Below are 13,664 nucleotides of genomic sequence, written 5' to 3' on the forward strand. Positions count from 1 at the left end.
TCTACAAAGCTTGGGGCATTGCCAGCTTCACTGGGCCTGCGCTCAGCAAACAGTGCTGCAGGTGTGTTTGCAGGGTACCCTCGGTCCCTGCCCAGACTAGGACACCACTAACGCGTACTGTACTCCGGCCTGCACTACGGGGCCTCCTCTGACCTCTGCCAGCCCTAACCTAGGGCTCCTCTACTGTAAGTTACTTGGGCTAAGATACTATAAAGACACAGTGAAACAGTCCCTAATCTCCACTTTCCCAGCAAGACAAATGATAAATGAGGGAAACAGACCTGAACACCAAAATTCCACATATCTCAACCAAGAAAAAGCCCTTACAAAAGTCTCAAAATAAAAATGGGCACAGGGCTGGGAGTGGTGGCGCATACCAGTAATCCCAGTGGAGAGGCAAAAGGATCATAAGTTCAAGGCCAAACTCAGCAAGATGGCAAGACTCTTTCTCAACATAAAAAATAAAAAGGGTTGGGATGTAGCTCAGTGATAAAAGCACCACCCCTGGGTGCAATCCCCAGTACTGCAAAGGAAAAAAGCGGGGGGAGGGGGAGACTTAAGATATGAGAAAACAACTCCCTAAAGTATATAAGGTACTAACAATACACAGTTAACTAGTACTCAAAGAAATGCTACCTAACACAAAACACCATCCTGATATCAAGAAGATCCAAGCCAGGTGTGGTGGTGCACACTTGTAATCCCAGCAGCTCAGGAGGCTGAGGCAAGAGGACCACAAGTTCAAAGCCAGCTTAAGCAAGGCCCTAAGAGACTCAATGAGAGCCTGTCTCAATAAAAAATACGAAAGGGCTGGGAATGTGACTCAGTGGTTAAGTGCCCCTGGGGTCAATCTCATGTACCAAAAAAAAAAAAAAAAAAAGATCCAAATGCAAACAGTATTCATTCTGTTTTTTTTTTTTAAATATTTATTTATTTATTTATTTAGTTTTCAGCGGATACAACATCTTTGTTTGTATGTGGTGCTGAGGATCGAACCTGGGCCGCACACATGCCAGGCGAGTGCGCTACCGCTTGAGCCACATCCCCAGCCCTTTTTTTTTTTTTTTTGATGAGGAAAGATGTTTCTCTTGCTAATTTAGTGGGAGGAGATGGAAGGTTAAATCATGTAAATTTTTCGAACAATTTGCTAGTATTCTCAAATATACTGCAGGCAAATATTATTTGATACAAAATGTTATACTCAAACTGAATAGTATACCATACTCATCCTTCTTTTCTTTAATGCAGGTTTTCTGAGTGATTCCCTGAACAGCACTCAAGTTAGTATTAGTCAACATGTATAATACAAGAAAAATCTGTATTTTTTAAGTGCCGTAAAATCAAAGTTTTGCTATTAGTTCCATAAACTCTTTGTAGTCACAGCATCCACTTGAGGTCGAAGTTCATCATGGTAGCAGAGCTGAGCAAGACTGAGGACAGTGCATGGACTTCGTATTCATTCATTTATTAAAAATAAAAAAACCCAACTAATCACAAATGATAAAACTTAGAAATAAAAATAAAACCATTAAGTAGTTGCTATGTATTAAATTGATAAAGTATCAGCTCAACCATAAAGATGCAAATTAGTACATTTATAATTGAATACAAAATAGTTAAAATAAATCGTAGTTGAAACAAATTAAAATAAACATAAATAAATAAAAACCCTCCAATGGTGACCATGACCACAGAACCTTTCAAGGCTTGCCATCCAGGGAAGGCAAACTGAATCTGGGGCTTTAAAAGCTCCTACCTGCCTTGAGCTGGTAAAATCACCTTCTAAGAATGTCTTCTGCGAAAGCTAGTCATGATGAACCGAAAGATTTATACATAAAGATAAACATCACTATGGTATTTATGTGGCTGGAAACCAGAAAGGACCTGAATGCTCAGCAGTGTGGAAATAGCCAGGGCAGATTTTAAGAGCTCAGTGATTATTTTAATTTTAAATCACCCTCTTTAAAAAATGAGAGGGCTGGGATGTGGCTGTGGTTAAGTGCCCCTGCGTTCAATACCTGGTACCAAAAAAAAAAAAAAGAGAGAGAGAGAGAGAGAGAGAGAGAGAGAATATGAAGTGAGGACACACAATATTCAACTCTATCTACAGAATCCTCTCAGTTTTATTTGTATACACCAGGGGCTGTATACCTAGTCAGAGAAAAGACAGGAAGGAGACGCACCAGCGTGCCAAATTGAAAACATCCCTCCCTGGTGCTACAAACCATTGATCGAGTAAGTCGTGCATCTAGGTTATATATAGAACTCTTGCAACTCAATAATAAAAAGATAGCACAATTTAAAAATAGGCAAAAGAGATGAAGACATTTCTCCAAAGATACTCAAGTGTCCAATAAGCACATGAAAAGAGGCTCAACATCATTAGCCATCAGGGAAATGCAAATCAAAACCACAACTGACAGATGCCTACAATCAGGAGGCTGAGGCAAGAGGATGGCAAGTTTTGGGCCAGCCAGGGCAACGTGGTGAGATCCTAGCTCAAAGTAAAAAGGACTGGGTGTGTAGCTCAGGGGAAGAACACCCCTGGGGGTTCAACCCTTCTTCCAACGCCATCCACAGTGAGATTCCATTTCACTGAGAATCACATTCAAAAGGCTTGGCCCATTGGCACATGCCTGTAATCCCAGCCAACAAAGAGGCCAAGACCCTAAGCAACTTAGCAAGACCCTGTCACAAAAAATAAACAGGACTGGGGATGTGGCTCAGTGTTAAGCACTGAGGGTTCAATCCTCAGCACAAAAAAAAAAAAAAAAAAAAAAGCAGTAACAAGTAACAAGGGTTGGTGTGGCTGTGAGAATGGGAACCCTCACAAACTGCCAGAGGCAATGTCAAGTGGGACAGTCACTTGTGGAAAGCAGTCTGGTAGTTCCTCAATTAAAAGTCACCTGTTTGCTCCCCAGTTCTACCCCTAGAGAGAAGAAAACGTCCACCCAGAAACCATGCTCACTCATGTTCACAAAGCATTCTTTCTAATAGCCCCCAAATGGGACTGACCAAAGGTGCCTCAGTGGGTGAACAGATTAGTCAGCTGAGGCCTATCCACACCGCGGAGAATCCCGGCAATAAAAAGGGATGATCACTGCCGTAACCTGGGGGGACTTTGGAAACATCCCACCGAGAGCAGGTGCTTGCAAAGGGGTGTGTAGTTGCAGGACTCCGTATATAGGAAATGTCCAGAACCCCCAGAAACAAGAGACATGAGTAAACTGTGTCGGGTGCAAGGGGGTGGGGGACGGGGTGAGGTAAGGGGCACAGAGCTTCTTTTGAGGCTAATTTTGGGATTACAGGCTCGTGCCAGTGTGCCAAGCCTTGAGTGTGATTCTAACCTGAGTCATGACAGCGGGATTTTTTAACTCTATGAAACTCTGAAAAGCCAGTGCCTTGAAGCGGGTGAACTGTGTGCTGTGTGAATTTCACCTCAATCCATTTATTTTTTAAATCCCAGATGGCAAGATTAACAATTGGCTTTATTTTCTTCTTTAGACTTTGTTTTTATAAGGAGCATACCTTTCTTTCTTTTTTGGGTGGTACTCAGGGGCTCTTCACCCCAGAGCTAAATCCCTAGAACTTTTTTTTTTTATTTGAAACAGGGTGTTTCCATGTTGCGTGGGAATCCGTGAAGGTGCTAAATGAGGCAGGCCTGGACCCTCAGCGCTTGGAGGCAGTGGATTGCGGGTGGCACCACAGCGCCCAGGGGGCACATTTTCCTCTCAGGGTCAGAAAAGAATAGACAGGCACTGCCAAGGGACCAGCTTCCCTTAGCAACAACCCCCCTCCAGCTCCAGGGAGCCCACCCACCCTCCTCCCCAGCTCCAGGGGGGCGCCCAGTCTCTGAGCGACAGGGTGTGGCCAGAGCTGGAACCCTGGCTTCCCTGAGCCCACACCTTTCTGCTGGTTGCACCTCACCGGGTGAGGGGGGCCAGGGGTGTGGCTGAACGACAGGTCATCTCTTCCCTTTCTCTCCCCCAATACAGCCCCTCAGTGCTGGGGTGGCTGAGAAGCACAGGCCATCCTAGGGTAAGCAGCCCGGGGCCTCATGTGTGACACGGGGTAAGCCCTTCCCCGAGAGGAGGAAATGGCCTGTGCCGCCTCGATCCTCCTGGCTGGGGGCGAGGGGCAGTGGGCACAGGTGCTGGTGGCCTGCAAAGTTAGGTGATGCCTGCTGGCCTGGCCCACACGGGCTCAGGCTTCAGAGTTCTACGTGGGGCTGGCAGGCTTCAGAGTTGGGCTCCAAGAGGGCACAGTCTGTGGGCTCTGTCCACCCTTACCCACCTCCATCTTAAGGGAACAACAGTTGCTAAGCACTGTGCTGTGTCTTGAGCTATGCTGGGGACACAGCAGGGACCAATGGAGCTCCACCCCTGCCCTTCAGACAGGGATGGCCCATAGAGGGCAGGACTCCAGAAGAGCTCAGCATGCAGATCCCATGGGCTGACCCCAAGCCTGGCAGGAAAGGTGGCTCCCAGGGAATGTGGCATTGTGTGGTCACTGGGGGCAGAACTGGGCCAGGAAATCAGGGTCCCAAAAGAGGGGGTTACAGAACAGGGAACAAGGGGGAGGAAAAAGAGAGTCGCCGAGGCTTGGGCTGGGCAGCTGGTTGCCCTGACCCTTGTGATAGGCCTTATCATTGGAAGAGAAGAGGAATCTGGTCACCTGCCACAGCACTGGAAAGACAGGACTATTACTGAAACCTAGGGTCCTGCACCATGATGGGGCGGAGCCTCAGGACCTGCTCACTGCCCCCAGTGGTGAGACAGTACAGAGGGATGTGAGACAGGACTCCGTGAAAGGACCTGGCAATGTCCTGATGCATGGAGCGAGCAGTGTCCTGGCTTATGGGCCACTTCTTAGCAGACCACCTCTGGCCCGGGGGCCTCAGGTTCCAGGAGTTTAGGGTGCCATCTCTTGGGAGGTTCTGGTCCAGGGGAGGGAGCTGGACTCAAGGAATAATAACAGTGTGAGGCAATGGCATGGGAACCCGCGAGTGCAGGACAGAACTCCCTGGGGGTGAAGGGAAGGACCCACTTGGAAGGACTGAGCAGGAGTGAGTCAGACAGGCAGGGGTCTGGAGAGGGGTGGCTGCAGGCCGAGTGGAGCAGGCCGCTGGGCATCGCCAAGAGACAAGTCTCCTACAGCAGGCTGGCTGTGGGCTTCGTCCTGTGGCCCCAGAGGAGCCTGGGAGACTTGCTGCAGAGTCAGAGCCTTCCTTCTGGGGATCCTGCTCTTCCCTATGATGCGCTGTGCCAGGCCCAAGGGGGCAGCTACCCGCAACAGGAGCCCTGAGCACTCGGCTGGCAGCAACAGGCACTGCCTCCTAGACCGAGAGGAAGGGGCAGGCACCGGAGGCACACCCACCTGCCCCTGGTGGCCCCACACACACCAGAAAGGACCGCGCAGCTGGATCGTGCCTGGCTTGCAGGGCTGCGCCCCAGGCTTCTGTGGAAGAGAGAGGGAGTCGGCAAGGTCCATGGGGGAGCTGCACTGCCAAGCCCCCACGCCACCCGGAGGTGATGGCTCTGCGCAGCCGCCTCCAAGGGGAAGGGGAAGCACTGAGTGCCTACTATGTACCTCCATGACTAACCCATCGCCTGAGAGGCTGTGGGGAGCCAGTCAGGGACCGCGAGGCCCTGGGGACAGAGAGCAGGGCTGAGGCAACCCTGCCCTCCAGGAGCCGCCTTTCCAAGGCTGGGAACACCAGCGCCTGCCCAGGGCCTTCGGGAACCAAGCTTCTGAACCCCCATCCTGCAACTGGGACCTCCACCCCCACTAAACTGAAACGGACCCAACTCCACTCTGGCAGCCTCTGCCACTTCTGAAGGTGTCCGGGGCAGACCCAGCAGGAGCAGGCAGGTGAGCTCCCCTGCCCTGCGGGCCCCAGGTGGGCTCTCTGCTCCTCCCGGAGCAAAACAGCTCAGGGACAGAGCTGTAAGCCAAGATGCTCCAGGGAGGTGGGGGCATCTGCCCAAGGTCACACAGCCTGGGTGTGGAGAAACTGAAGTCTCCAACAGACTGCTCCCAACCACTAGTCACCTGGTTTTATTTGTCTGTCCCTCAAGGAAAGACAGGAGAAACTGTCACTTTACTTTTTGAAAGGAAGGAGTCAGGGCAGGCTGACAGGAGGTGATATGTCCTTACTGCATGCCTACACAGCTAGTTGTATGTACCAGTACACACTAATTTAATCCTTAAACCCTGTACAAAGGGGGCTATTGAGGCAAAGAAGCTAGGTGACTGCCCAAGGCCACGGCTGGGATGACCCCTGCCAGTGCCCCTGCGCTGCCTCTCCCACCATGGAATCCCACTCTCCCACTGGAAACCTTGGGCCAGCCCTGTTTTGGAATTTGGAATTTTCTGGATTTTGTGAGTGCTAGGATACCTATATCATACTAGGCCCCTAGAGGGATCTGGGTGACCTAAAGGGACTGTGGAGGTGAAGTCACTTGAAGAATTAACATGGGAGGGCAGAAGCACCCAAGTTCACAGGCCACACACTTCCTGCATCCACTCCCCAAACAGGGGCAGGATGTCCTAGGCAGGCCAGGGACACCCAACAGGGAAAAGGAAGGAGGGCTCAGAGATCCAAGATGGGGGACACTATCACGAGGTGGTACCAATAACAGTGGCAACGACAAGCCCCCGACAAGGAGGTGCAAGTAACCTTGATGAAGGTATCAGTGTGGCCTAGTGTCAGCCATTAGCCAAGGGCAGGGCAGGCTGAGGAAGCCAGCACCTACAGGTTCCAGTCCGGCTGCACCTCCCCGACACCCTCTCCCTAGGGTTGTGATAAAGCACCATCTCAGCCTCCTAAACCCTCCAGGCTGCCCATACCCAGGGCTGCCCCTACCCAGCGGCTCTCCAGCCTTCTCCGCCTCTCCTGAGGCTCCCCTGCCTCCACTCCCGTGAGCTGGGCTTGCTTTCTGTCCCCTGGACCTGCCACTCACACTGTTTGCCTGACATCTGCACAGACTTCCAGCTGCTGAGCTGGCTGACTAGTCATTTCTTTATCCGATGTCCCTTCCCAGGCTTTGCCATGCCGTGGGATCACTCTGTTACCACAGGCCCAACCCTTGGTTTGATGAGATTTACTGTGTGGCTCTCTCACGCCACTGTGACCTCCACAGAGGCAGGGACTGGGGATGTGTTCTACCCTGACCCCTAACACCTGGCATGGCCAGACTGAATGAGTGACTGGTCTCAGGGTCACCAGGTCACTCATGCAGCAAGGATACATGAGTGACTGGTCTCAGGGTCACCAGGTCACTCATGCAGCAAGGATACATACCAGACGCCGTGTAGCCTGTCCCGAGAGCCAACGTCAGAACAAGCAGCCAGGACGTAGGAGCAACTTGGCCCTCCCAGGACTCTGAAATTGCCCCGGAACCAGTGATCCCTCCTGAGGGCCTGTGAGGTCAAGCTCTTCACTGCTGCTGCTTCTTTTTCTTTTTAATATACTTTTAAAATTGTATACGGACACAATATCTTTTTATTTTTATTTGTTTATTTTTATGTGGTGTTGGGGACCGAACCCAGGGCCTCACGCATGCGAGGTGAGCGCTCTACCACTGGGCCCCAGCCCCACTTTACTGCTTCTCATCCCTGCTCCAACTTAGTGTGACCAGAATTGTCATCTCCACTTTACAAAGGACTGGGCGAGAGATAAAGAAACAACACAACATGCTGAATTGAATGCATGGTGCCTGAGCTCCATGTGGTCACAGGTACAGGCTCCAGGGCCAGATGATTGGGTCTGAACCCCAACTCGGTCACTCACTGCCAGCTCTGTGACTTCAGATAAATTACTTCACTTTTCTGTGGCTTATCTATAAATTGGGGTGAACAGCACCTACCTCCCGGGATGGTTGTAGGATTTTAGTGAAATAATATACCAAAGGCACTTAAATCAATGCCTGGTCCATGGAAGACAAAAACTGGTGACCACTTCGGTCACCCTGAGACAGGGATTCCAACTCCGGCTCTGCTGCAGCAGGCTGCCTCCCCAGCTGGACTCCTGTGCTTCCTTAAATCTTGACATTTCAGTGCTCACCTGTTGACCTGCTCCAAAATGAATCTGAGGTCAATCCCAGCCACCCCTGCGGCTGGACGACAGTCAGGATGCAGTGTGCGGAATGGATAAGCTTAATCTAGGGCCCAGAGCACAAGGACAGCGCAGCCAGCTGTCAGAACAGCCTGGAGCCTTTGGAAAAAAAAATAGATCCCAGCCTGCTCCCCCATGCTTCAGCTCAGCTGCCCAGCCCAGGGACTATGGCGCCACTGTGCTTAATCCCCTCAGCGCCAGGGGAGGCGGAGAGGGAGCTCATCCCGCGCTCCCACAGACAAAAATGCACGTGCTTCTGCTCCCTCTCCGAGATGGCTACCTGCAGAGGGCCAGCTTTGCATGCTCTTTCTGGGGTCTCGGGATAAATGCCAAAGCCTGTCTGTAGACCTCTGAAGAACAGCCCTTGTCCTGGCACAAACTGGATTAGCTACCTTCAAAATTTTCCCCAAATACCACCATGTGGCATTAGATCTGAGGAAAAACAACTTGATTTTTCTGACACTCATCCTGGAAACCAATCTGGGGTCACCAAGGTGACCCACACAAGGTGTCTTCCCTTGAAGTGGGGATTCCATGCAAACTCAAATCAAGAGCCAGCAGTGGAAGAATAGGCAGGTGCCTGGGCATGCGGGCACCAAGATCGGCAAGGTCTGAAATGCCAGGGGGTCAGTGCCAATCCAACTGCCCAGCAAACGTGCTTCCCAACAAGGCAGAGGAGTGGCAGCGAGGCCACACTGCAGGGGACAAGAAGGCTCAGGGAGCAGCAGAAACTTGCCCAAAGCCATCAGCAGGCTCCGAGTCCAGGCTGGAATTGTAGGCCGTGATGACCTCTCAGGCTAAGTACCAACACCTGCCCATTTACTTTGAACTCAGAAGAGGCTGGGCAACTGGCCATTGGTCACCCAGTTTGTAACAGGTGGCACACTATCTAGGTGGGCCTGAGGGAAAGAGGGATGCTGGCAGGGTGACAGTGTCGGGGAGAGATGAGCCCAAGTGCACAGAGGAGGAAGCAGATCCCAGCGGCAGCCATGGTGGGGTTGGAGGAGGAAGGCGGCCTCTGCTGGTCCTGCAAGGCCCAGGCCCTGCTCCTCGCCTCAGCCCACCACTCTGGGGGCCCCTGCACCAGCTGCTCCTCACAGACAGAAGAATCAAGGCCCAGAAAGAACTGCCACTCAGAGTCACGCTGCTCAGTGGCAGAGTCTACTTCCCACTCCTACAGCAGGAGGCAGTGATGGGTCCAGATGGCACTGAAGCCACCCCCTCGGCCCCACTCCCCAGCTATCCCCCCCCTCGCACCAGCCAGCCTGGGCTTTTAACCTAGGTCCTTTCCTCTGCAGACAGACACATTTCTACCTGTCAAACCAGTTTCAAGGACTAAATGTTCCGCACAGGTTTCAACGAGAACAATGTGGCCTTTCCACTCCCTTGGATATACTTTTAAGGACACTGCCCCCACCACCCTCTCCTCCCCTAAAACTCAGAGGACTGGAGACGGTGGCATGTTTGGGCCTCCTTCCCATTCAGACACCACTACTTCACACCAGATGCTCCTGGTGGGCAACCCTGCCATGCACGCCTGGACTGCTGGCCAGGGAACCAGGAGTGAGTTGTCGGCAGGGCTGGGGTGGGGGCAAGACGCCGGGACTGTGCTGGTGTCACATGCTCCGCTCACAGCTCTCCTCACACGCCTGTCTTGCAAGCCCCACGCTGCGCTCAGCTGCAACCAGGGACACCAGCCAAGCCTCGGGTCACTCCTGCAGTTAGGTCTAGAAGGGTTCCTGGCACAAGGTCAGCTTTGGTCCTCAGAAAAACTGGGACCACAGGGCCTGCCCCTTGTGGTGGGTGCAGCTGGTTGTCCCCTCCCTGACAGCCACGTGCCCAGCCAGCAGTGCGGAAGCTGCCTCTTCCACTCCCAATCTCTACCCACCTCCTCACCAAGCTTCCCCACCCAGCCATACACACCTCTCCTGGCTCGCAGCCCCGTGCGGTTGGGGCTGTCCCAGCCTCTCAGACGTCTGAGTGGTCTGCAGGACACAGATCACTGGCCCCGTTTTACAGGTAAGGAAACACAATGCCCAGCAAGACGTCAGAGAGCCAGGCCCACCTGGAACTCCACCGCCCGCGGTACAATCTGCCCGGTGGCTCGGCCCGGCACCTGCTCTCTTTTCCTTGTGGCGGTGGGGCATCAGATGGCCACTGATGGAAAATACAGGCAGGTCCTCAGCAGGGGGAACCCTGGGACAGAGGCCTGGGAGGGCCCTCTGAGGCTTTGGGTTGGGCCTCCATAGGCAGAGGCTCTCCCTCATGGCAAGTCCCTGGGTCATCTCACTTTCAGAAAGCCCCCATCCCAGACCCTTGCAAGACACCCTCAGAGAGACACCCAGAGGTTCCCACCCAGTTCCTGGCCCTCTGCCACCACAGCTGGAGGTTTCTCCCCACCCTGGGACCCCCTGTACCCCCCAGCCTAGGCAACTGCTCCAAGTCCAGGGAGAAGCAGAACAGTCTCTGGATGGCCTAGTCTCCCTCGGTTCAGACCTGCCAGCTCCACTGTCACTCTCTGGCCTTGGGTGGAGTCATGCCACCCAGCAGGTCCCACATGGACTCATCCATCACTCTTCCCTTCAGACCCAGAGCTCAAATGACACCCCTGCCACACAGAGTGCAGATACCAAATCCAAGGAACCTCCCACTCCTGTTCCCAGAGGGATCCCTCCTCCCTGCAGCCCCCACCCCCACCAGAGTCCCCTGGCCTCTCAGCTGGGCCCTGGACCAACTCTCTGTGCCACAATTCCTCTACCCCGGGGGAAGCACCCCACATCCCACAGCCCCAAGCCAGTCAACACCCCACTGTCCTCCCAGGCAGAGGTTATCACCTGCTCCTTGGTGTTGACAGGTCTTCTGACTTTTGTGTCCTGCGAATTCCACTGTCCAAACTCACCAGCTTCCCAAGATCCCTCTCCTGCCAGTGTCCAAGTTCACACAACTCCTTCACTGCCAGGCCAGCTCCTGCAGCCCTCTCTCCAGCCAGCTTGGGCCCATCCTTCCACCCCATCATGTCATCGCCTCTCCACCACCCACCCACCCAACTCCCCTGGAGGGTGAGACCCTTTCTAAAGCTCTGGGAATGATACTCCCTCCTGCAGGGCATCACCACCTCTGCCTTACCCAGAGCAGGCCAATCAGCACTCCCATCCAGCCCTCCCAGCCAGGCTCCAACTGACCCCCTTCAGATTCCCATTCATCCCTCCCCACAAACTTCTGCCTTTCCCAAACTGTTCACGATGCCAGGCATGGGGGGGCGGGGTACACGTTTAATCCCAGCAACTCAGGCAGCTGAGGCTGGAGTTTCATAAGTTCCAGGTCAGTCACACCAATTCTCTTAAAAGATGAAGCTGGACATGGTGGCGCATGCTTGTGATCCCAGCAGCTAGGCAGGCTGAGGTAAGGCGATGGTGAGTTCAAAGCCAGCCTCAGCAACTTAGTGAGTTCCTAGGGAACTCAGTGAGACCCTGTCTCTAAATATTTAAACAAAGGCTGGGGACATGGCTCAGTGGTTGAGTGCCCCTGGGTTCAATCCCCAGTACCAAAAAGTTAAAAAAAAAAAAAAAAGAAAAGAAAGAAAAGAAAAAAGAACTGGGATGTAGCTCAGTGGTAAAGCATCTCTGGGTTCAATTCCCAGCACCAAAAATCAAAAGGAAACAACTAACAAAACAAAACAAAACAAAACCACCCTGCCATTGAGAAAACAAACACCAAACACCAAGCTGCCTGGATAACAGCTGCTACTTATGTGACAGGAATTCCCAAGGACTGTCTAGTTGATCTTCACAGCTAGCACCTCCATTTGCAGAGAAAGAAAAAGGAGGCTGAGAGAGGAAAAGCTGCTTCCTCAAAGCTGAACCTTTTCTGAGAACCTACAGACCAGAGGCATAATCCCCACCCGTGTCCAACTCCCAGGAGCCCTCACCGACCCTCCAGCCCACAAATCTGCCGCCATCTTTACACATGTCCTGGAAGTTTCTGAAGCCTCAACTAGGCCCCTCCCTAGCCAACTCCACTCTATTGGCACCTACGCAGGCAGAAGTTGCATTAATAACAACTATATGCTTGCCTAGCATGTGTGAGGCTCTGGGTTTTACCACCCCCCCCCAACACTGCCCCCGGTGCCACAAGGAACAAACCAGTAACACCAAAAAACAAGACAACCACCACAATAACTGCAATTTCAGGAAGACTTAGCCTGGACAATCATTTTGCATATGTGATCTCATCTTGTCTTCTCCCAAACCCTGCGCCACAGGTGTTGCTGCCCACATTCCAAATGGAAAAAGTGAGGCTCATGAGAGTTGGGTAATCTCCCCAAAGTCATGAAGCTGGCACACAGAAAGGTCAGGATTTGCCCCACAGCCTCTGCTTTAACCATCCTGCTCTCCTCTCCAGGCCGTTCCCTTCCCACTCTGAACTCCCTGGACTGACTATCATGCAACAGCCAGGGCTCATTCTCACTCCTCCTTCCCCAGTCCCAGGCTCCCAAGCCCTCCAACCCCACACTGCTCCACTAGCCCTGGTGTCTGGAGCCCAAAATTTGGCTGGGTCTCAACACCAAGAGTCTTAAATTAACCATCATCTCTGACAATAACTAGACAAACTGGCATTTATGGCAGGCTCCCTGTGTGTTCAGTTTCCAGTGACCAAGTGTCCCACCCCTACATCAAAGCCACCAATTCCTCCAATGCCCACAGACTGACTACAGTGCCTCTCCTTTCCTCAGGCCAGCAGACCAATGTCTACAGAAGCAAGGCCAGTCAGGTCCCTCTCTTCACAGGCCACACCCCAGTAAAACCGACTTCTCCAGTGAAGAAGCAGGCTGAAAGGGGCTGTCCAAGTCCCCATCCCTGTGGGTCCAATGTATGTGTCCAGCTGCCCTTTCAGCCCAACCTTCTCCTAGCATCCAGGGACCTGGCCCTCTCCTAACCCCCACAGGCCACCAGACTTCAATGCTCTCGAAGCCTACTCACGAGTGATTCCAACTCCTAACTTCATAACATCCCCAACTCGTTCCCAAAAGGAAAACCAGATCCTTCTAGACCAGGCCCCAGCTTCCTCTGTTCCTGAACGACAAACAATCCTCTGCTTCCCTTTTTGGGGGGAGGAGAAGGTGACATGCAGTGGCTTTTCTTCTGAATTCCTAACACTGCCTCTGACTATTCATCCCACCAGGAAATTTACCTCCACCTCTGCTCTTTGCCCGGGATTCCGCGCCCCCATCCCCGCCCCCCAGTGCCTGGAACTTGTTGGGCAAGTGCCCTGGAGTTCACCCTATTCACTTTCCCCAACTGAAGGATTTACCAGCTCCTCTGCAGCCAAAATCCGGGTTTATTCCTTTCTCCTTTCAACCAGGAAAGTGATCAGCATGAGGACCCCTTGTCTCGAGGCTTATCGACCAACGACTTAATCTCTCGCCATCCCCACGGGCCTATCAAATTCCTCCAACTGCCCTTCCAGGCCGATGCTGACCCACTCTGCTTCCCCCGAAAGCCCTATCCTTCTCTGGGGGGAATTATGAGCTCAATGGTTACCACCCTCC

General features: G+C 52.7%; 1 protein-coding gene across 2 annotated transcripts in view; it reads right to left on the reverse strand.

Annotated features, from left to right (window-relative positions):
- Window positions 1–13,664, reverse strand: part of Ppp1r37 (protein phosphatase 1 regulatory subunit 37) — a 42,270-nt gene that overhangs the window by 27,124 nt on the left and 1,482 nt on the right. The gene's annotated exons all lie outside the window — the stretch shown is intronic.

Source organism: Marmota monax, unplaced genomic scaffold (assembly GCF_021218885.2).
Source record: "Marmota monax isolate L192 unplaced genomic scaffold, Marmota_monax_Labrador192_F-V1.1 WCK01_AAM20220418_F8-fsc00149, whole genome shotgun sequence".
In the NCBI taxonomy this organism is placed as follows: domain Eukaryota; kingdom Metazoa; phylum Chordata; class Mammalia; order Rodentia; family Sciuridae; genus Marmota; species Marmota monax.